Source organism: Megalobrama amblycephala, linkage group LG8 (assembly GCF_018812025.1).
Source record: "Megalobrama amblycephala isolate DHTTF-2021 linkage group LG8, ASM1881202v1, whole genome shotgun sequence".
NCBI classification, from domain to species: domain Eukaryota; kingdom Metazoa; phylum Chordata; class Actinopteri; order Cypriniformes; family Xenocyprididae; genus Megalobrama; species Megalobrama amblycephala.
The window spans coordinates 31,137,113-31,160,973 of NC_063051.1; the positions used below are offsets into that span (position 1 = coordinate 31,137,113).

A 23,861-nucleotide genomic window follows, 5' to 3' on the forward strand; every position below is an offset into this window, starting at 1 on the left:
CATCAAACACATACGCACACATGCTCACGCAGCAAGACTGTATATATAAGCAACATGTGCAGAAAAGCATCAGCAGTAATACATTTACAGAGCTTTAGCTTCCAGGCTTACACCACAACCTTTTTTAAATAAAGAGAGACAATCTAAGCTGATGGATGAAGCACTAAGAATTAAATAAATTACATATACATTAGTGATGCACTGAAATTAAAGTTTCATTTAGCTGAAAAGGTGATAAACGAGTTTTAGCAGAGTTCTACAGCAATGAGGCGCCTCTTGATATTTCAGCTCAACACATGGACACTGACACAGTCAAAAAACATCTTTGGAGAAGTGCTAATTAAACGCCAATTCAATCATTGTTTTTGGCCCTGCAAAACTACTTTAGCAAGAAAACTGAAGATCTTTTTTTTGTTTTGGCCAAATAATTTTGGTTAAAGTGCATAAAGTGGCTAAATCTTCTCCTGTCATGGAACCATATCATTACTCTGCAGTTAAACCTTGCGGTATAAATAAAACTTTTTAGAAGTTACTTTCACGGTTTTATTACATTTTAGTTTGGTTTTCCCTGTTCCTGTTACCTGAGTTCTCGTTCCTGTTTCCAATTGAGTTATGCACCTTGTTCTTGTTTCAATAACTACCATCTCTGTGTATTTAAGCCCTGAATTTTTTCTGTTTATTGTTTGACATCATCTATGCTGTAGTTGCCTTATTCTCCTGCGTGTTGGTTTATTAAAGACTTTGAATTCATTCTGTGTTGTGATTGTTGAACTACAACGTGACCGTAACTATGTTGGGCATTTGTCATGAATTGGAGAGTGTTATTAATTTGTGTTTTAGAGACGTCTAGAATATTAGATTATAGGGGTGTAAAGGTACATGTAGTCATCCCAAACCGTACGGTACAGATGTCATGGTTCGGTTCATGCAGTTAGATGACGGATACAGTCAGTCACAGTCGATCCACACTCCAATCCAGAAGGGGGCGTGCGCGATAATGCAATGCTGTTTGCTAACCGCCACAACAGGAGAAAGAGCAAAAGAAGAACAGCACATGTGAAAATGACCGCTTGAAAACAAGTCCTCAAGATGCATGTACACGTCAAATGCGTCTTTCTGTACTCACGGACAAAGGATTATACTTTGAAAGACTCGCACTCTCAACTGTGCACAAAACAGAACGGAACATGGAAAATGAAGTATACGAGGGTTGGGCTTAAGCTTTGAATGTTTAAATATAGTTTAAGTGGAGCAAATTGTAACACTCCTAATATACAAGTTTTATTTTTCATTATTCTGTTTATTTTGTACTTTTGTAACACTAGATGCTTTTCAGTTTTGAAGTTGATTGTGACCAAATTCCTTTTGCAGCCATATTTGCAATGCCTCTTGGCAGATATTTCGGGCATCCAAGACCAAGTCCTATCTATTTGAATGGGGGATTTCTGAAATCTCAAAAACTGCTTGGCGAACTCACAACTAAATCAAATCAGCAATGAAAGCTAACATGAACTGTCCCATAAATGTTGTTTCTTATGCTCAAATAGCATTAAAAAAGCATATTTTTCAGGCTAGATGAGCCAATGTGCATGTGCAGTCATAAGCGTGAGTCTCAGGTTTCAATGGGAATCTGAGTTTCTAACGGCAGCTGCAGTGATGCAATGACTTTACTAATCAGCGATTGGCTCGTTTACTTAGAAGGCAGACATATTCTGACATATTGCATGTTTCAGTTTCTCCCATTCATAACTAAAAGGAGTTATGAAACCATCTTTCTATATCTATAGTCTGTGACTGTACCAACTAGGGGACTAAATGCCAGTGGAACAAACTATGATTTGCACTACTGTCTTTTCAAAATATAATAAAAGAAACCTAGCATTATGGATTTGTCGCTTTTCCAGTAACACTTCAGTTTAGGGTCCAACTTTCACTATTAACCCTCAGGGGTCTGAGGATTTTTGGGGCCCTGGAGAAGTTTTGACATGCCCTGACATTTGTGCTTTTTTCAGTTGTTCATAAACATATTAATGGAAAAAGTGTCATTGCACTGTATTCAGCACAAACTAGGCTACAATAATATGTGAGGAACATGTATGTACATGTTTGTGTTTTTGAAGGAATAACGTTTATGCGTGGTTATAGAAAAAACAAAAAACTTAAGTCACTAAAATAAAGCCAAAAAATATATATTAAATCTGTGTTCACAAGACTTCTTGGTATTGGAGGTTGTAGACTAGAGTTTTTGCTTCAAAATGAGGTAAAAATTATGCTGCTTGCTTGTTCATATAAAACAATAGAGAGATTTAAATTTTCTAAAACATCTTTGGTCAAGAAACACAGTATGCGTGGAGGCATGAATCATCATGAATAATGGGTGATTCTCACCTGAGAAGACAAAAGAATCGCATAAAGAGCTCTAATGACCTGCATAAATAATGAGCTCTTTCAGTCAGGTAGGCTGTGAAAAAACCTTCTATTGATCATGTCTCAAGCTCATCATAATGTAAATCAAACAATACTGTGAAATATCATTACAATTTAAAATAATGGTATTCTATTATATTCTTTAAAATATAATGCATTTCTGTGATGCAAAGTGTCTGAACAGTTATGTTACCTCTATGGCATTTCATATAGACTTTTAGCTTAAAAGCATGCACATTTGGAGAAATATTGATGGATTCTCATGTTTATGTCAATTTTCTATACAGAGGAGTAATATTTATTCAATATTTATTGTCATCACTATGAACGCTGGATACTGTTTTCAATTCATACTTGCAGCCGGAGGGTGCTCTGTGCACCTTTAGTCCACAAATTAATGTATAGAAGAACAGGAACCAGGAACTAATGGCATGTCTTCCAGAGATCGCTAACCATGGCTTTAACATCCAGATAAACACTTTTCAAGACAATAAATACACGATTGAGATGATGAATGCATGCATTGCCTCAGAATTTGCCTCTGAATAGCGCTCGCTCCGTGGGCTTATTAATGCCACGTATTGCTTATTAGCATGCATATTACTAAGATATTGTCTGTTTAGTAGTACTTATAAAGCACATATTAATGGCTTATTCTGCATGACCTTATTCTGCATCCCTTAATCCTACCCAATACCTAAACTTACCAACCTTACCAACTAATAAACAGTAATTAAGCATAAGGAGTATAAGCAGTAATATAAGCAGGTTTATAGATGCAGTTAATAGTGAGAATTGGACCCTAAAACTAAAGTGTGACCATTTTTCCTTTTGTACCAATCGAACCGTGACCCTAAAACCAAGGGACGTACCAAACCGTGACTTCTGTGTACCATTACACCCCTATTAGATTATGTTTTTAGTGCACTGTTATGGCAGTGGTAAGGTAATTGTTGTATTCCTTATGTTTAGGTATTGGGTAGGATTAAGGGATGTAGAATATGATCATGCAGAATAAGGCATTAATATGTGCTTTATAAGTACTAATAAACAGACAATATCTTAGTAATATGCATGCTAATAAGCAATAAGTGGCGTTAATAAGTTAATAGTGAAAGTTGGACCCTAAACTAAAGTGTTACTGGAAAGCAATAAATCCATAATGCTAGGTTTCTTTTATGTGCTTTATAAGTACTAATGAACAGCCAGTAAGCTAATAAGCAACTAGTTAAAAGTGAGAATTGTTTCCCAAACTAAAGTTTTCTCCCTCATTTTTGTTTTAAGTAATATTGTAACATCCAAAAACACTGAGGAGATTCACACTCTGCCTCTCCCCAAAAATGTCCTGGTCCCTCAATGGATTTTATCAATCAAAAAGTGTCAAAAAGCCCCACTGTTGTTTCAGTCGACTAAAACCAAATGCTACAAATGCACTTCACAAACCACTACTTTCAGTGGTCCAAAGGTTAGCTGTATAATCTGTTTGATGGAACAGGGGATCTCTGTGCCTTTTCTCCTGCGTGTCAGTTCTATGGGCCATAGGGGGTGAGGATGCTCCTCTCTCATAGATCAGTGTTTAATGTACCCAGCGGCTGCCTCAGAATGGCCGGAGACGAATGACGGTGTTCAGGGCCAAATCCCAGAGCTGCTCGGCTCAGCACGGCCACGGCCGTCTGAACGCGCTGTTTGGGTACTTAGCACACACAGGCCAAAGGTTCTCTGAGTCCACGGCTCCAGCCCCGCAGCCTGCCACTCTAATGATTCCCCAGACTCCAGCCGCTGACCCCTCCAGCCCCGGCCATTCATTAGAGCGGCGAGAGAAGGAGAGAGAGACAAAATGAGTGAGAGTGACAGAGAAAGAATGGAGCAGCTTACGGCAGTCGCTTTCTGCCGCAGTTACACTCTTCGTCCTCTTTGCTATCAGTGTGAGGATGCTCGCCCCCTGGGGCTGCCCACGGAGCCTGTGAAGTTCACACACACTCCATTATCTGAACGGCGTGTGTGTCCCTGAGCATTCTGCAGGACGCCGGAACCATTTATACACACACACACACACGCACCTGCTGGTCGGCAGCAAAAACCAGACACGTTTTTTATCTCTCTGGTGCATCGCGCGCAGAGGGACACAGATTAGCAGAGGGTAAGTGTAACCTGAATAAATACACGTATGTGTGGCCCGTCCTGGCCTAAAAACTCCACATCGAAGCGAGTTGCGTATTATGGTTTGCATTTTTTGCTTTTTTTCCAAGCAGGATTAGTGGGCTTATAAAGGGGTGTTGGAGACACAGTAAACTGGTGTGGCCTGGACTGGCACACTATCCTTTAGAGCCCAGCCTTAATGATTTCTAATGCGTCTAAATGCTCCGGCGCCACAAAAACCCGCTTTGCGCTGGGGACGAGCAACTCTCCCTTTGCCTGTTTCTCTTTGTTGATTTTACCGAGACGACAACAGAGTTGGCTTATCTCAGTACCAGGCCTGCACCGGGGGGGAGTCTCCCAAAAGCCCAAAGCCCCAGCGTCTTATTAGAGATGCTTATAATGTTTGTCTGTTCTTCGTTTTAGCCCCACATACACACACACACACACACAGTCTTGCATCCTCACTGTACTATGCTCAAAGCTGTAAGCCTCTGCCCTGCAGAGTTTTTGTAAGGCCCAAAAAAAAAAAATCATGGCCTTGTGTCCATCTAATCAAACAATTTGTAGTTATCTCAGACAGCACTTTTTGGACAGTCAAGCAATATTGGCCATATCATTGCATTTTTATTTTATGTTATTTATTTATTTATTTTTTATTTTGTGTGTGTGTGTGTGTGTGTGTGTGTGTGTGTGTGTGTGTGTAAGATCTCCAACTCTGAAAAATGTATGGCTATTAATAAAATGACATGATTCAGCGATAAATTGTACACATTTTCCCACTGGCCCTACACTGCATCGTCTGGATGATTCACTGTTAAAGAGTAGACTATATGGAATATGGATGGGAGCTTTGACCAACAATAAATAAATAAATAAAAATATAAAATAAAGTTGACAAAAACTCCTCATGAGGCATCACTGGTTGCATTGCTTGTTAGAAGTTTCTATTCTTTCTTTTCTCTTTTATTGATTATTCATTGTAACATGACTTTTTATTGGAACGAATCCCTAGTTTATAATAAAGTGCCAATAAAATGTCATTCCAATTTATGTTCCTCAGTTTCACTGTTTGCCCCAGGAGTTGTTTATCAACTTTTTTTCTTTGTTATATAATACATTAAAACTTTGTATCATAACTTAAATTATATTTGCTAGTTTTCAAATACCTTTTATGTATATATTTTTTTTTTTACTTTTGTCCCAGACCCACTTTTAATATTAAAATATGAAAATCCATCATAAACTAATTAAATATTTATTATATAAAAATTACATTTGATGAAAATATTTTTTAAGTTATATTTTTGGGCTTTTTGCCTATTTGAAAAGACAGCTGAGGAGAGACAATAAGCGACTGGGAAGGAGAGAAGGGAGTGGGATTGTGAAAAGACCACAGGACTCAAAACTGTTGCACTATTTGTCGAGCGCTTGTGCACAAGGCTATGGCTCTGACAATTTTATTTTTAAAATTACAAATAAATTAAATTAAAATATATATTTGACATTAGAAATGGTTTTATAATGACTAGAGGTGTCATTACTGATACCGGGTTAATACACATGAAAATAATTTAGCGCAAGTAACTGGTTGACACTCTAACATAAGGAGCTTTCGTACCGGAGGAACCTTTTCATAGTTCCTAGAACTATTGGCTCAAGTACCCGGATGTTGCCGTGTTCGCACCGCAGGAACTAGGAACGATTTTAGTTCTAGGAACTCCTTTTGGGGAAACTAAATTAGCTCCTACTTCAGAGTCTAAACCACCACTATAGGAACTATCAGTGACGTAAGTGTATGATGATTGGACAAACGCATGTCAAACACCAGCACCCAGCATTTTTAAAGGTGCCCTAGAATTAAAAATTGAATTTATCTTGGCATAGTTGAATAACAAGAGTTCAGTACATGGAAATGACATACAGTGAGTCTCAAACACCATTGTTTCCTCCTTCTTATATAAATCTCATTTGTTTAAAAGACCTCCGAAGAACAGGCGAATCTCAACATAACACCGACTGTTACCTAACAGTCGGGATCATTAATATGTATGACCCCAATATTTGCATATGCCAGCCAATGTTCAAGGCATTACAGAAGGAAAGGCAGTATTAACGTCTGGATCTGTGCACAGCTGAATCATCAGACTAGGTAAGCAAGCAAGAACAATAGTGAAAAATGGCAGATGGAGCAATAATAACTGACATGATCCATGATAGCATGATATTTTTAGTGAAATTTGTAAACTGTCTTTCTAAATGTTTCGTTAGCATGTTGCTAATGTACTGTTAAATGTGGTTAAAGTTACCATCGTTTCTTACTGTATTCACGGAGACAAGACTGTGGTTATTTTCGTTTTTTAAACACTTGCAGTCTGTATAATTCATAAACACAACTTCTTTCTTTATAAATCTCTGCAACAGTGTAGCATTAGCCGTTAGCCACGGATCACATCCTCAAATTCATTCAGAATCAAATGTAAACATCCAAATAAATACAATACTCACATAATCCGACGCATGCATGCAGTATGCATGACGAACACTTTGTAAAGATCCATTTTGAGGATTATATTAGCTGTGTGAACTTTGTTTATGCACTGTTTAAGGCAAGCGCGAGCTCCGTGGGCGGGGAGCACGAGCATTTAAAGGGGCCGCAACCTGAATCGGCTCATTTCTAATTATGCCCCAAAATAGGCAGTTAAAAAAATTAATTAAAAAAAATCTATGGGGTATTTTGAGCTGAAACTTCACAGACACATTCAGGGGACACCTTAGACTTATATTACATCTTGTAAAAAAACGTTCGATGGCACCTTTAAAAAAGCTGTGTAAACATACTTCACGAACATGGAAAACAGTGATAACAATTTATCTGTTGTCTGCAGGGTTGTGTTCTTTTCTTCGCCTCGATGATATGTAATACTGAAAGTTGTCATAGGAGATTTAGTCTCTTAGACCCACTTTTTGCTCTTTCAGTCGCGTAAATTATGTGTTTACATTCCATCTCCATTATCACGAAACCACGACACACAACAAACACAGCTCCGACCACGGTATCCTCCATCCACCAGTCGGCCTCTTCAGAGTTCCTATTCCCCGTGCGAATGCAACCATGAACATGGCCCGGGGGAGAAATTAGTTTCTGGGGAACTATCCTAGTGGCTAGTTCCTATAACTGAGTTCCTAGAACTATTCAGTGTGAAAGCCCCTATAGTAGGTGGTGGAAAAGCATCTTAACGCTGGTTGACACCCATCTTAAAACAGTAAGAAGAACTTTGTAGTTAATAAAGGTTCCAAAATAATGTTTTGTTGTTGTTGTTTTTGCAACAATGCCATAGAAGAATCATAGGCTCCCCATAGAACTTTTCAGTGAACAGTTCTTAATAGAACCTTTTTTTTTTCTTAGTATGAAAGTCATTTTTAAAAATCTAAAGAACATTTTTTCCATTTTAAAGAACCTTCCGTGCAATGGGAAGGTTCTATGGATGTTAAAAGGTTATTTATGGAACAATAGATGCAAATAAATAACTTTTTTAAGAGCGTACTACTGCCACAGAACATCAAGATGAAAGCAGGACACTCTTCCCACACCCAGAAAAAGTTAGCTTTCCCACATAGGAGTTTTTTTTGGATTCCGTTTAAAAAAAAAGTTTGTACCCCAGTAAGGAGGAAGTGCCGATCAATGGTAAGTTTCTTTTTGTACGCTTTGTACAGTTATGGTTACAAACCCTCTCTCCACTGCCCTACTTTGAGTGCATTCATTGGCTAGACAGCACAAAATAAAGTTAAAGATTAATTTAACTGTAACTATTCTTTATTATTATTCAGAATTTCTATAGACATTGTGATAACATCATTATCGTGAGTTCTTTTGGCCATGATTATGAGTGCAGTGTAACTGATATCATGACAGCACTAGCAGTGACTTTTAGGTTGTATTTGGCCAATGTGATCTAGCTTGGAATAGGTCAGCGGTCAAGAAAGAAAGATGGGTGTGTGTTTTTTGGTCTTATCAAAGACTTATGAGAGGGGTGCAACTCTCTTTGTTACTGTAACCACTCTAAAACAAAATAGAGGGAGAAAAAACAGCTACATGATGAATCCTCATCACTGTGCACCATTCCTCATTTCACATCACAATGTTAATGCAGAGATGCGTTATCAGAGTGTCTCGGGTCCGTCTGTGTTGTGGAAAAGTTCCGCAGGCATATATTCAGAGTCTGAGCTCTTCCTCCTGTGTTCGTGGCCTGACTCTCCTGTCCTCCCTCATTCCACCGCGGACCTATGATAAGATCAGTTCTTTCTCTTTCGTCTCTCTCCGTGTCTCACAGGAGAGCCCTCCAGCTCTTTAGCTGGCCCTTTATTTATGAAGCCTCTTTTTATTTGTTTTTCTTTTGGTTCTGGGATTAATTATCATCACCATATGTCTAACTAAAAGCACTGGATTCACCAAGCAAGGACTGTTGTTCCTGTCTTAGTTATTGTCAAAATCGTTCTGTTTTGTTTTGAGCTGCCAAATTAAAAAGGCACGGTTAAAAGAGTTAACTTTATGTTTGCACTTACATTGTTTACTTAAATCCTTAAACTTTCCTGGAGTACTGATTCCGCATGCTTCCCTTTAGCCGCATAGTCTTTGACAGTAGCTTTCCAGAGCTTAGATGCAAATGATGTTACATACAAGCAACTGTTTTCTTATAAAAACCTTGTCAGCCTGTCGCACCACACACACACAAACCAAAGAAGGCTCTGTGACCTTGGTTAAAGCTGGAGTCAGGCTCGGGTGTAAATGTATGGGTTGTTTGCATGATGCAGCAATGAGCTGAAAGTGTATGCTGGCCTCATCAGTGAGAACAGCCAATCAAGTGCTATCACTGAATCCGAACGCGGCTCTCTGTCGGGGGCCACTCCTCACCTCATTTTTCACTCTGCTGGCAAAGGGCCCTGGAAGTTTCTCTCAAAGTGTTAATGAGTTCAGGGAAAATGCAGAGAAAGTTGCGATCGCCATCTTTGATATATGCTAAGTATTTTTGTAAGGTCGTTTCTTAGACCTTGGGTTTTTGATTAAGGCAACAGGGAGGGGGAAAAATACACATGACAAACCATTTCCTGTATGGTGCCGATTGAAGCAAAAACAAGCAGAATAATATATGATTAATGACTACAAACCGCAACTGAAGTAATTCTGCAAAAAAGTAATGAGTTTTTGCAGAGTATCTGACTGCTTTGCTATGGGCCTACAACTTAAAAAAAGTACAAAAAGCATTTCTCAGCTCCAAACAGTATAAGAGAGAGAGAAAGTAACAGTATGAAGTGGGCAAATGCATGGCCAAAGTTCTTTGATTAACATGATACAAGAATGTTTATAAGACCATCTGTTAAAATTATGTGCATCTATACTATAATCCACTTCATCCAAATGTGGGAGAGAAAATCTTTTGGATTTAATTGGATAGTTATATATTCATTCAACTCTTCTTGAGAAATTACAAATAAAAGCCTTCATGATAAAGAAAATAAAAAATCTTAAAACCAAATTCTTATAAAGGTACTCTTTGTATTCATGTTGCTTTCATATGGTGTTGTAAAAACATTTAAACCATTTTCATAAAAAAAAAAAAAAAAAAAAATCTTACATTTAAGTGATGTAAAATTGCATCAAAGAAAATGCAATAATTTTCCTTACAAAAATGTGCAAGTATGCATTCTAACTTTTATTTTATATATTTCCAAATAGGGGTATAATGGATCACAGTTGATCCATGATCTGTACAGACCAGGCACGCATGTGACTTGTGGATTAATTGGCAAGTTTAACCAATGCTATCTCACGACCAATTCATACGTATTTTACGAGGTGGCTAATTCGTACAAATTTGTACTACCTCACTCGTGCAAATTCATATGATTTGTCTACACCCCAGTGACGGGTAGGTTTAGGGGCAGGTCATTCGTACAAATTCAAATGAATTTGGTAACTTTTTACCAAATTTGGTAACTGAAAAGGTGAAAGAGAACTCTGTTCTGCATTGTCTGAGCGTTCAGCTGCACATGCATTTCAGACCGAATTGATCTCCTTGCGCTTGAACGGACACATACACACAAAATGATCTTAAATTATATCTGTCTCGGCAAGTATTCTTGTAAACACTGTCAGTTTTATCTTAAGAAAACGTGAACAGTTTAGATAGATATTGTATGTGTATTACAGTGGTGGTCAGAATTATTGGCACCCTTGGTAAATATGATCAAAAATGACTGTAAAAATAAATCTGAATTGTTTATCCTTTTGATCTTTAATTTATAAAATTAGCAAAAATTTAACATTTCATTGAAGGAAAATAATTGAAAGTGGGGGGAAAATCACATTATGAAATAAATGTTTTTCTCAAAAACACTTTGGCCACAATTATTGGCACCCCTAGAATATTTTATGAGTTAAATATCTCTGAAGTATATTCCCATTCATATTTACATTTTTTAGCACACCAGGGTGATCATGAACATGAAATTGTCCAGCCGAGACTTCCTGTACCACGGGAGTATAAACATGAGGAAACACAAAGGCCAAATTCCCTTAATCATTCATCACAATGAGTAAAACCAAAGAATATAGTTCTGATGTGCAGCAAAAGATTGTTGAGCTTCAGAAAATAGAAAGTGGCTGTAAGAAAATAGCTAAAGCATTGAAAATACCCATTTCCACTATCAGGGCAATAATTGAGAAGTTCCAATCAACTAAAGATGTTACAAATCTGCCTGGAAGAGGATGTGTGTCTATAATGTCTTAATGCATGGTGAGGAGGAGAGTTTGAGTGGCCAAAGACTCTCCAAAGATCACAGCTGGAGAATTGCAGAGATTAGTTGACTCTTGGGGTCAGAAAGCCTAAACAAATATATCAAACAGCACCTACATCCCCACAAGTTGCTCGGGAGGGTTTCAAGAAAAATCCTCTGGTCTCATCCAGAAACAATCTCCAGCATATTCAGTTGTCAGTCAAGACTGGAACTTCAAATGGGACCGGCTTCTATGGTCAGATGAAACTAAAAAAAGAGCTTTTTGGCAGCAAACCCACCAGATGGGTTTGGTGCACACATGGATAAAAAGTACCCCATGCCCACGGTTAAATATATTGCTGGATCTTTAATGTCGTGGGCCTTTTTTTCTGCTGGAGGTCCTGGACATCTTGTTCAGATACATGGTATCATGGATTCTGTCAAATACCAACAGATAAAAATTCAAAACCTGACCGCTTCTGCTAGAAATCCAACAATGGGCCATGGTTGGATCTTCCATTAGGACAATAATCCAAAACAAACATCAAAACCAACACAAAAATGTGTCAATGAGCCCAAAATTAAGCTTTTGCCATGGCTGTCCCCAGTCCCCTGACCTGAACCCTAAAGAAAATGAGTGGAGTGAACTGAAGAGAAGAAGCATCAACATGGAGCTGGAATCTGAAGGATCTGGAGAGATTCTGTATGAAGAAATGGTCTCTGATCTCTTGTCAGGTGTTCTCCAAACTCATCAGGCATTATAGAAGAAGAGTAAGAGCTGTTTTCTTTGCAAAAGGAGGTTGCAAAAATTATTGAGTAAAGGGGTGGCAATAATTGTGGCCAATGTGTTTTGTACATAAACATTTATTTCATAATGTGAGTTTCCACCCACTTTCAATTCTTTTTCTTCAATGAAAGGTTAGATTTTTGCTAATTTTATGAATTGACGATCAAAAGGATAAACAATGCAGATTTATTGTTACAGTCATCTTTGATCATATTTACCAAGGGTGCCAATAATTCTGACCACCACTGTATATTGGATCTGTTCATTACGTTTTAAAGTGACAGCAGCCTATAAACATCTGCTGCTGTATATGTTATTAATCAAACAAATCTTTTTTTTTTTTTTTTTTTGCTGATCCAAAAAATTATCTGATCTGTGACTCAAAACCATAATATGATCCAAACCGTGAGTTTAGTGATCCGTTGCACCATTATTTCAAAATATAAATGAATTGATTACTTTTACATTTTCGCATCACGTGATATTTTAGAACTTGAACTAACCTTACCTTTTCATTAAAAGGTGAAATTAAGAGACTTGTAGGTTTTTATTATTACAATTCTGCAAATAAGTTGTGCCACATTGATTTGGGATGATGAACATGTTTTTTTTTGTTTGTTTGTTTTCAAATATTAATAAGCGGTGAAGCAGTTTAAAATATTTCTTCTCAAGTGAAAATAATAATAAAAGATTAAGGCAAACTACTTAATAAGGTTCTTTTTAATTATTTAATTCTTTTTTCTTCATTATCATCTTGACTTTTGAGTTTATGCCCCCCAAAATATCAAAATTACTTTTAATTCAGAAGTTGTCTGAAGTCACTGTAGGCTTATGTAAAAAAAAAAAAAAAAAAAAAAAAAAAAAACTTTTTTCTTTGATACATTATAATATTCATAATATGCTGGGGTGTTCAAGATTCATTTTTAGCTGTAACAATGATTATTTTTATAATAATGAAACAGGCAGCGAGTGTGCTGGTCAGGCTGTGTTTGACTCTGCAAGTTTAGGACAAGGTATTCGGCTCTGTTTCCTTGGTAATGACATGCCTGCCCGCGCTGTTCTCTCCTCAGCTTTATTTCAATAAGAAATCATCCATTATTTAGCTCTGAGCCCCTCTGCCCCTGCTACCACCCCCACACCCCCCAACACACACACATCAGGGCACCCTGCTGATCCACTCTTCAAGGACGAATGTGGAGAAGAGGAGCAAGAAACCAACCCAGCCACCAGACGAGTTCTCTGAAGCGAAAGCGTACAACAGAAAAAAAAAGAGGGAAAAAAAACACTTCTGGAAGAGACGCAGAATAACGTGTGACCCAAATATACATCGCTTTGTACTCCAGTTCAAAGTACCCTGTCCTTTAGTGTGAGAAAAGTCCTGAGAAAAACAACAATGAATAAATCATACTTCAACAAGAGCTTCCTCTTTTTCTTCTCTTTAAACTCCTTTCCTAGCCTTCTTTTCAACTACACTTTGTGTTTCACTTCAGTGTTTGATTGAGTCCATTCTTAGGGATGATCTGATCTGAAATGACAAGTGCACCAGATTTAACTGAAGAAATATTCCAAAAGGATTTGGTATTACTTTGAGTGCTTCCGATGACATAACATGGAATATAATCAGCGAAGTGTTTGTACCAAACGGAATCAGAACGAGAAATGAACACATGTTGAGGTCCAAAGATGTAAGGAGCATGCAATATTTCTCATTTTGGACACTGTGGGGGGTGGACAGTTTTTTGAGATTGGACATAATGAAAATACCTTCCTATAACAACAGGATATTGGATAATCCCAATATTGTAAATTAATTTAAACATTTTACCTTTGAGAACTTAAGACACGTTATAGGTAATCTATTTTAAATTTATTTACATAAATTTATTTATTTCCGTATTCACAATTTAAATATAAGTTTTATTTTTCATGCTTCTAAGAGGACCAGTGGTCCACTGCACACTGCAAAGTTTCAGTAGGGACAACAACAACAACAACAACAACAACAACATTGATTACTTAATTTGGATCCTAATTAAATTATACTGGAATCCTGTTGTTGGTCCACCCTGGACCTGTGTACCCCTGTAATTGTTCCCATCATTGGCAACGGTCCTGAATGGATGCAGAGCAACTAGAAACTAGGCAAGAAAATGGGTGGGTGCATGTTGCAATTTGATTCACATATTTGATTTCACATACATATAAACTCCATTATCTAAAAGGTAATACATTAGAGAACAATTTCAAACAGAGATCATCTATCCAAGTACAATTGTGATCAATGTATTTTCTATCATCTGTAATCATTACAATGTCCTGACTGTGGATCAATGGTAAAAACGTAATGATGAAAATACTTGGTATAGTCATAATATAACTTTGATTATTAGCACTACTACAACTAAAAACATCAAACAAGAAAATTTAAAGGGTTAATTCACCAAAAATGAAAATGCTGTCATTAATTACTCACCCTCATGTCGTTCCACACCCGTAAGACCTTCGTTCATCTTCAGAACACAAATTAAGATATTTTTGATAAAATCTGATGGCTCAGTGAGGCCTGCATTGACAGCAAGATAATTAACACTTTCAGATGGCCAGAAACGTACCAAAGGCATATTTAAAACAATTTCAAAACACTGCTTCATGAAGCTCGAAGCTTTACAAATCTTTTTTTTTTTTCAAATCAGTGATTCGGAGCGTGTATCAAACTGCCAAAGTCACGCCCCCCAGTGGTGAACCATTGAAATTTTGAAACACTTATGACGTAATGAAGCCTCGTTTACTGAAATCATGTGACTTTGGCAGTTTGATACACGCTCTGAACCACTGATTCGAAACAAAATATTTGTAAAGCTTTGAAGCTTCATGAAGCAGTGTTTTGAAATCGCCCATCACTAGATATTGTTGAATAAAGTCATTATTTTGTTTTTTTGGCACACAAAAAGTATTATCATCGCTTCATAACATTAAGGTTGAACCACTGTAGTCACATAAACTGTTATAAATATGTCTTTAGTAGCTTTCTGGGTATACCTGAAAGTGTTCATTATCTTGCTATCAATGCAGGCCTCACTGAGCCATCGGATTTTATGAAAAATATCTTAATTTGTCTTCCAAAGATGAACGAAGGTCTTACGGGTGTGGAACGACACCCGACATTAATTATTACGGCTGAGTAATTAATGACAGCATTTTCATAGTGAACAATTTAAATTTAAATAGTGAACCAAATCTCCCATGATCAAAATATTTATTTTGATTGCAATGTGGTTAACTTTGAACAACCTTATTGGCCTCTAACAATTGTCCAGTAATTGGTGGTGTGCTGAGAGGAGTTAAGGTGATGTGTCTCAGAGCAGGTCAGCTCAGGTTGGAGAGATGAAGAGCTGGAGAGGAGAGAATGAGTTTTTGCTGCCTATGCTGTAGTTTAGCAAAGCGAATGTGAAAGAGAGATAGTCGTGGAGGGCCTCTTCATGTGTCAAACACCTCATCGCTCTGTCTCTCTCTGTCTGTCAGTGTGTGTGTACCTACCATTAGAGTAGTTTTCAGCAGGGCAGTGATCGTCTCCCCTTAACTGCCTTTGAAAGCACTCACGAACTTGCTCCCATTCAGAGGTCCTTTCCAGCGTTGTTAAGCAGAGATCTGCTCACGCACAGACTCTCTTTAAAGCTGTGACCCAGGCTTTTAACCGCCCGCTCTGGGAGTTATTAGCCCCCCACCCCCTGCCTTAAATGCTCTGTCACCGGTGCATGGATCCTCGGCAGGTGGACCCACAGCTGGAGAAGAGGAGGATAGATCACGCTGCCATTTGACCTAAGTGCCACACGTGGATTTCCAGTAGACACAAATGCACGTGAATCTCACACAAGCGCCCAGCTTGGATTTACAGAGGTTTAGAATCAAATCAGACAGAAGTTTCAGAAGCTCTGATTTAAAGTGACTTGACTCTGAGGGTGGAGTGCTCAATTTTTTAAGCAGGGCTGAATGTTTCATGGCTGCGAGAGATGTCTACAACCTCCTCACTATCTACTCTATACGGACCACTAATAAAGTTTTTAGAGATTTTTTTTCCCCCTCAAAGTACACAACCCAAAGTTTCTTCAAAGGTCTTTAGGTGGTGCTAAGTTCCTTCATACCCTCGAGCGCTCTTAGCCCAAAGTAAACTTCTGTTTTTATGCATACGGAAGAGTCCACGTACAGAGCGTGTGGTGCAAATTTCGTCACCAGAATAGTGCACGCATAAACACAGGTCGCACAGGACAACACTAGCCCGGGCCGCTGTTTCATATTAGAAAACGAAACTAAAGAGACAGAGCAACAACAACAACAACAAAATACCAGAGACTGCAACAACAACAGATGCCCACATTGATAAGTGCTTGTATGAGATGAGATATGAGATAAAAGAATTTGAGAAAAAGAATTATGAGAAAAAGTTATGAGATAAAAAGAATACAAAGACATTTTTTATCGGTCATAACTTCTGGAGAAAAATAGCGCACGAAACTTTCTAGAGCACGTGTCGACTTTGAAAAGCTACGCTTTCGACTGTATGCATACGCTAGTGTATGCATGAAAAAACAAAGTGTACTTTTGGCTTTTGAAGGCATCTTATGTCCTAAAGTTCTGGTGGAACAAATATCAGCAATGATCAGTAAAAGACTGTAAAAATGCTATGGTAAAACAATGTTAATTGGTTAACAGTTCCCTTACTATTAACTGTAAATTAACATTTCCAGAATTCCTTGTGTGACACTTTACATTTGATAGTTTTTCATTTAAAATTGTTTCTTTTTTAGTTTTTTTGTTATCAGTTAGGCTATATTACATTTCATGCTGTTAAATTAATGTTTATTGCATTATTTAATGTCATGTGTTTTACCAACATTATATCAGTTAATAAAATATACATTTTTTACTGTCAATTTAATTTAAATTGGTAAAACTTAAAGGGGATGTCATGCTATTTCATGCATTCTGACTTCTTTACACTGTTAAAGAGTTGGATTCTCATACTAAACATGGTCAACGTTTCAAAAAACAAGTATGAATTATTTCTGCATGTTCAAAAACACTCCTTCAGGGTTGGTATAAGTTTCAGAAAGTTTTTTTTTTTTTTTTTTTTTTTTTGAGTATGGCCCTGTATGATGTCATAAAGTGTGGAATTCCTTTTATGGGCACTTCTCCCAGAAGAGCGCAAACACACCTCAACCTGGGGTGTGTTTTCCAAAGCTATATGGTCGCAAGTTCCTGTCGTTACCACCAATGGGACTTACAACCATAGTTGGCTAACGATGCTTTCAGGAAACGCACCCCAGAATGAGAGCAGACCCATCAATGTGCTTCATTCGGGTTACGGAAGTCGTTGGCAGTACTGCACAGGACATGCTCAAGAAAGATTTGTCATTTTGTTTTTAGACCACAAAATCAAGAAGTGTGTTTTTGCTTGTGAAGGAAAGAGAACCTTATTTAGCTTCCCAAAGAACCCTGCGTTAAAGGTACAGTTCACCCCAAACTGAAAATGTTGTCATCATTTACACACCCTCATGATGTTCCAAACCTGTATGAGTTTCTTTCTTCTGTTGAACACAAAAGAAGATATTTTGAAGAATGTTGGTAATCAGACAGTTGACGGTAGCCATAGACTTCCATAGTATTTTTTTTCCTACTATAGAAATCAATGGGTGCCGTCAACTGAACTTGAGGGTAAATGATGACAGAATTTTTGGGGTGAACTATACCTTTAAGGGAATAATAGATGCAGTTTGTTTTTCCGGGGCAACAACAGAGTTGTGCAAGTGTGTTTGTTTGTTCAGGGCATTTCGGTGATGAATGTTTTATAATCAAGGTCCAGTTCAACGCTGGATTTGCAGACCGTTCGAAACTGAAAGATGGAGCGGTCCCAGTGATAAAAGATCCCGGTCATGAGTTGAATCCGCAGGCGGTAAGTAAAACTGCTTCAAATGTCTGAGTTTTGTTGGCAATTGGAGCATAAGTGCATATAATGCAAACAAGACGAACGTATAGCGAATCAAAAGTTATCCAGGAGCTTGACTGTTTTCGGAAAGAAGCGGTATGGCTGTATCTGTCTTTTATAATTCTGATAAAACTAAAGACTCTTCGGAGATATGAAGAATGCAATACTACTCTATAGGTATTCAAGAATAAACCCTATGGGGTCTGAGGATTTTTGATTTTGTTTTTGTTTAGTTGCTCATAAACATATTAAAGGTGCCCAAGAATGCTTTTTCACAAGATGTAATATAAGTCTAAGGTGTCTTCTGAATGTGTCTGTGAAGTTTCAGCTCAAAATACCCCATAGATTTTTTCTAATTAATTTTTTTAACTGCCTATTTTGGGGCATCATTAACTATACACTGATTTTGGCAGCGCGTGCCGCCCCTTTAATTCGCCTGCTCCCTGCCACACAAGCTCTCGACTATATTACAGTGCATTTACAAAGTTCACACAGCTAAAATAACCCTCAAATGGATCTTTACAAGATGTTCGTCATGCATGCTATAAGCATGCTTCGAATTATGTGAGTATGGTATTTATTTTGATGTTTACGTTTGATTCTGTTTGAGTTTGAGGCTGTGCTCCGTGGCTAACGGCTAATGCTACACTGTTGGAGAGATTTATAAAGAATGAAGTTGTGTTTATGAATTATACAGACTGCAAGTGTTTAAAAATGAAAATAGCGACGGCTCTTGTCTTCATGAATACAGTAATAAACGATGGTAACTTTAACCACATTTAACAGTACATTAGCAACATGCTAACGAAACATTTACATTTACATTTACATTTATGCATTTGGCAGACGCTTTTATCCAAAGCGACTTACATTGCATTATACTATACATTTGTATCTGAGTATGTGCAATCCCTGGGATCGAACCCATGACCTTGGCATTGCTAGTGCCATGCTCTAACCACTGAGCTACAGGAAAGCATTTAGAAAGAAATTTACAAATATCACTAAAAATATCATGTAATCATGGATCATGTCAGTTATTATTGCTCCATCTGCCATTTTTCGCTGTTGTTCTTGCTTGCTTACCTTGTCTGTGCACAGATCCAGACGTTAATACTGGCTGCCCTTGTCTAATGCCTTGAACATGGGCTGGCATATATGCAAATATTGGGGGCGTACATATTAATGATCCCGACTGTTACGTAACAGTCGGTGTTATGTTGAGATCCGCGTGTTTTCCGGAAGTCTTTTAAACAAATGAGATTTACGTAAGAAGGAGGAAGCAATGGGGTTTGAAACTCAATGTATGTCTTTTCCATGTACTGAACTATGCAGAGGTAAATTCAAATTTTGATTCTAGGGCACCTTTAATGGCAAAAGTGTCATTACACTGTATTCAGCGAGATTGGCAGAAACTGTTATGTCTATAACTGTTATGTTATGTCCCCTTGAACAATTTGCTACCATATTTTTAAGGTAAAGTTCAGCTGCCATTTCTTAGCATAAATTTTACCCATTTTTTTTTTTTTTTTTTTTACAGTGTACGTTTACCAATTTGCATGGAGAGTTTGTCAATTGACCGAAGAAATAATCAAAGAAAATGCCGGTAAACTACAAAAAACTGGGATGTAGGGCTTCTGGGAGAGTCCGTTCGCGTCCATGTGTGGTGAGGGTGTCATCTGTTCTCTGTTTGTTAATAAAAACCTAATTAATCACACTTTCAAAGGGGACAGGACTGTCCTCTACCCTCTTTTATTAATTTAGCTAGTCGGCAGGGCTAGCACACTTCTCAGATTTGAATAACAATGAAAATCAACCAACGCAGGTTTCAGTTTTATGTTTTACGCTCTCAGATGTCCGCTCAGACAGATAGGTGGCATGTTAAGGGATGTGTGTGCGTGTGTTTGGTTAGCTGTGAGGAGAGATGACAGCCAGTCCATTCTGTCTCCTCCTGTATCACTGGGCTCTAATCCACGCCCTGCACCTCCCCCTAATTAACACCAAATTACATGCAAATTTCACCAAATAAATGAGTTTTAAGTACTTGACAACCTGTCAGCCTTAGAATATTGAGCCATCCTGACGGCTAGATAAACAATCAACAATAATCACTCTATGCAAATTTGATATTTCCTACACAATTATCAAAAGAAAAAACTAAAAATATCCAGACACAAAGGCAGCTGGCATTTGTTCAGGTTCTGTGCAGATACGAATGCAAATGAAAAATTCTTTAGGATGTAATTGATTCAAACGACGCTCGCCCCTCTGCCTTTTTTATTGTTCTTTTCTTTTTTTCTCTCTCATGTTTTTTTTTCATCCTTCGCACACTCCCTCTCTCTCTCTCTCTCTCTCTCTTTCTCTTTATCTCTGCAGCTTCAATACACTGGGATAATGGCCAGTGTAGATGAGTGAATAAGTGAGAAAAGAAAAAAAAAAGGGGGCAGACAAGAAGGATGAGAGACCCTTTAGTGCTTCTCTCATTTCATCTTTCAGGCAGTGAGTGATTGGAGGGGCAATAATATGTGCTTATTAACTGCTTTTGAAATGAATATGGAGCAACGCAGGCAGAGTGAGTGTGTTCGTAGCCCACACCACAGCACTGAAGATCACAGCCAAACCCTCTTTCCCTGCGGTTAGGACTGATAACAATAAATCTGGTTGTTTAAGAACACACACACACACACACATAAAACAGCTGTGTTTCCCTGAGAGAACTATGGAATAGTCAGTATTCCTCTGTGGAATGCTGATGGAAAACCCGGGAAGGTGTTGTCAGGAGGAGAGGGAGATATGCAAGTCAAGGGGGAGAGGGAAAAAGAGTGACATCTTGACCTCTATGCCCAGATTATAACATCCATTAGTTGGTGTTAAACACTGGCTGTTTCTCTCTTTATTTATCACTGACACCCTTTCCCAAGTGCATCAATGCAGTGTCACATCTCTTTCACTCTCTCAATATATCCATTACCTGTTTGAACCCTTATGGCCTCTCAACAGAGGTGTGCAAACAGGAAATTCTGTGGGCCAGGATCTCTGACACAACACCTTGTTATAGTCTCAAAGTGCAAGAACATGAAACCGCATTTGCAACACTTCTGTAATGTGGTGTATTTAATTAACAAAAAAACTATATATCCATGCTTCATATTCATATATTAGGGATGCAACAAAACAGTTCAATACACACCTCAGTTTTTTTAATCAGAGTTTTCGGTTCAGTTCTGAGTGTTTTTTTGTTATTCTATGCTTAGAGCATAACCTGATTGCATTTTTTACTATAGTAAAAAAATGGAATACTATGGCAACAGCTTTCTGACCTGTATGTGACAGTGTTTTGCTTCGGAGGGTTGGACAGAACTGGCAGAACGGCAGTTTATTTTTATATTTTCCCCTGCGTTTGGGTTAAAACTGTGTTTGTTGTCATCCAATTTGAAATGCTGACTACAAACACTGGGGTTTTTCAGATTTTCTGTTGCAGGACTCTCTCAGTATTTACGATTCTTTGCAGCCATTAGCCACAACACGCTGGATCCTTCACTGGAACCCGAAAGTTACTCACTCCCGCTAAACATTTACTCTTTGAATTCTTGCACCCGGGAACAGTTGTCACGGATACAGGTTCCACCGTCATTCCCACACAATGATCCCCATAACCAGAGTACTAATCACCTGCATCTGTCACCTTTCAGCTCACCAATCACCTAACTATATATGCACACACCTCAGCCTCAGTATTCGTCTGGTCTCTGATGCGGATACACGACCTGCATTCATTTACCCGTGCTCTTCTTGCCTGTGAAGATTATTATTCCTGCTCCTTCATTCCAAGTTCTCCTCTTCAGCGATTCACTCCCCAAACCACCGTTGATCTCACCTGTCACCGGCAACTGAGGTGTGTACTATCCATCACTCCACTCCTGCAGTCCAGATATCCTCCAATATCCTACAAAATAGAAAGACTGTGTTCAATCCATTCAAGTTAGTGTTCTCCAGTGTCATTACTAAATTCAGTACTCACCGGTTTTTATCTGCGTCATTGCTGCTCAATAAATATCACCGTTAACAAGTCAACACCATTACGACTAAAAGTTTGCTAAGAAGTATTTCCTACTAAAGCAATGTGGTATTTGACTCTAGTAATGCCCAGTTGCATTATGTGTGTTGAAGTTGTCCTATCTCTTTGGCAAAAATGAATATTACAGCCTTTTTTTCTGTTTCCTCTTGTCAGATAACACTGATTTATTTTATTTTATTTTATTTTATTTTATTTTATTTTATTTTATTTTATTTTATTTTATTTTATTTTTGTACTGTATAGTGGGGCTGGGATATCTCCCGATTTGATACTATCATGATACTTGTGTGCCGATACGATATGTATTGTGATTTTTAAGAATTGCGATTCAATGTTGCATTTAAAAAAAAAAAACAAAAAAAAAAACAACCTTAATATATAAGGTTGTGACACCAAAAACTACAAGCCTAACTCATATAAATTTCAAATATTGTTAAAGACAAGTAAACTGTCAGTAATAAAATAAGAACAAATAATCAAATTATGAGCAATAGAACAAACATACACATAACACTGTAAAATAAACACTGCTTTTCATGTTTTTCAGGCAAGTCTAATTTTCAGGTAGAGAAAATGAATAATCAAACGTAAAATAGTACTGCATATTCTTCACTGTATAAATTAAATGGAGATTAATCTTAAATTAATACATTTATCTGGAGATTAATTAATATTAAAAATTTAATTAAAATTAAAGTTAAAAATGTATTAAGTCAAGAGCAGTGAATGATTGATTGTTGTTTGATTAACATTAAAACAAATACACCAGGTTTAGGCTGCTGCCACTTTAAGAGCTGCATGGATCCAATATAATCTCACACATGCATCTTATTTCTCAACTCTTTATGTTTACTTATGACTACGGCATTTTTTTAAATAACTTTGAGTGAATATGCCTGTTCAAGCACAAGAACACGTGAAAGAGAGCTCAATTCAGCATTCACACTCTGTCTGAGAAGCCGCTTTCTTGGAGCACGCTTCAAACACATAACTTCTCACACTATTGAATTGAGTTCTCTTTCATGTCTTCTAGCACTTAAATATTTAAATTGGCAAGGCTTAAAAACATGTGCAAATGATAAACTTTTGTGATGCAGCACTGGCCCGTTCAGGCAAGTGACAGCTGTGTCAACTGTCCCGAGCGACGTTTACGCTGACCCAGTCCCTCTGCTGAAATAAAAGAGTTAACTTTCCTGCGCCTAGTCTATAAGCAAGGACTGAAATAAAGCAATTTAATATGAATTAATATAAATTCTGAAAGAAAAAAAAAATACGATTTAAAAAAAAAAAAAATCAAGAGTTAGGTGAATCGATCGTTTTATTGAAAGCCCATTTTGCTAGCAGTGAAGTATGCCTTTAAATATATGGTAAGCTAACAGAGATTGGCATGTTTATGGAAATGGCAATGTTAATGCATTTGGTCTTAGAGGAATAGATCTGCTACACTGCTGCTGCTACAGAGCAAGTGCCGAGACTTGCTACTGCCAAAACATTCACAGACATTGCTGTGAGCATGTAAGACATGCTGCTGCACATGTAACATACATGATTTAACCCCCGTAGAAGATCTATACAGGTGGAGATGGGGAAGGTGGAGGGTTTCTGAGAGCGCACTGCAAACTGCTAACAGCAACACTACCTGGTATTTGTTTGAATGTTGAGCCGCAGCTCAT

At 37.7% G+C, this 23,861-nt stretch overlaps 1 long non-coding RNA gene across 1 annotated transcript in view; it reads right to left on the minus strand.

Annotated features, from left to right (window-relative positions):
• The window catches only part of LOC125274284, a 163,895-nt gene that overhangs the window by 121,973 nt on the left and 18,061 nt on the right, over nt 1-23,861 (minus strand). Inside the window, exon 3 of the long non-coding RNA XR_007186227.1 lies at nt 21,988-22,056. This is a non-coding gene — a long non-coding RNA (uncharacterized LOC125274284). The remainder of the gene's footprint in view (nt 1-21,987; nt 22,057-23,861) is intronic.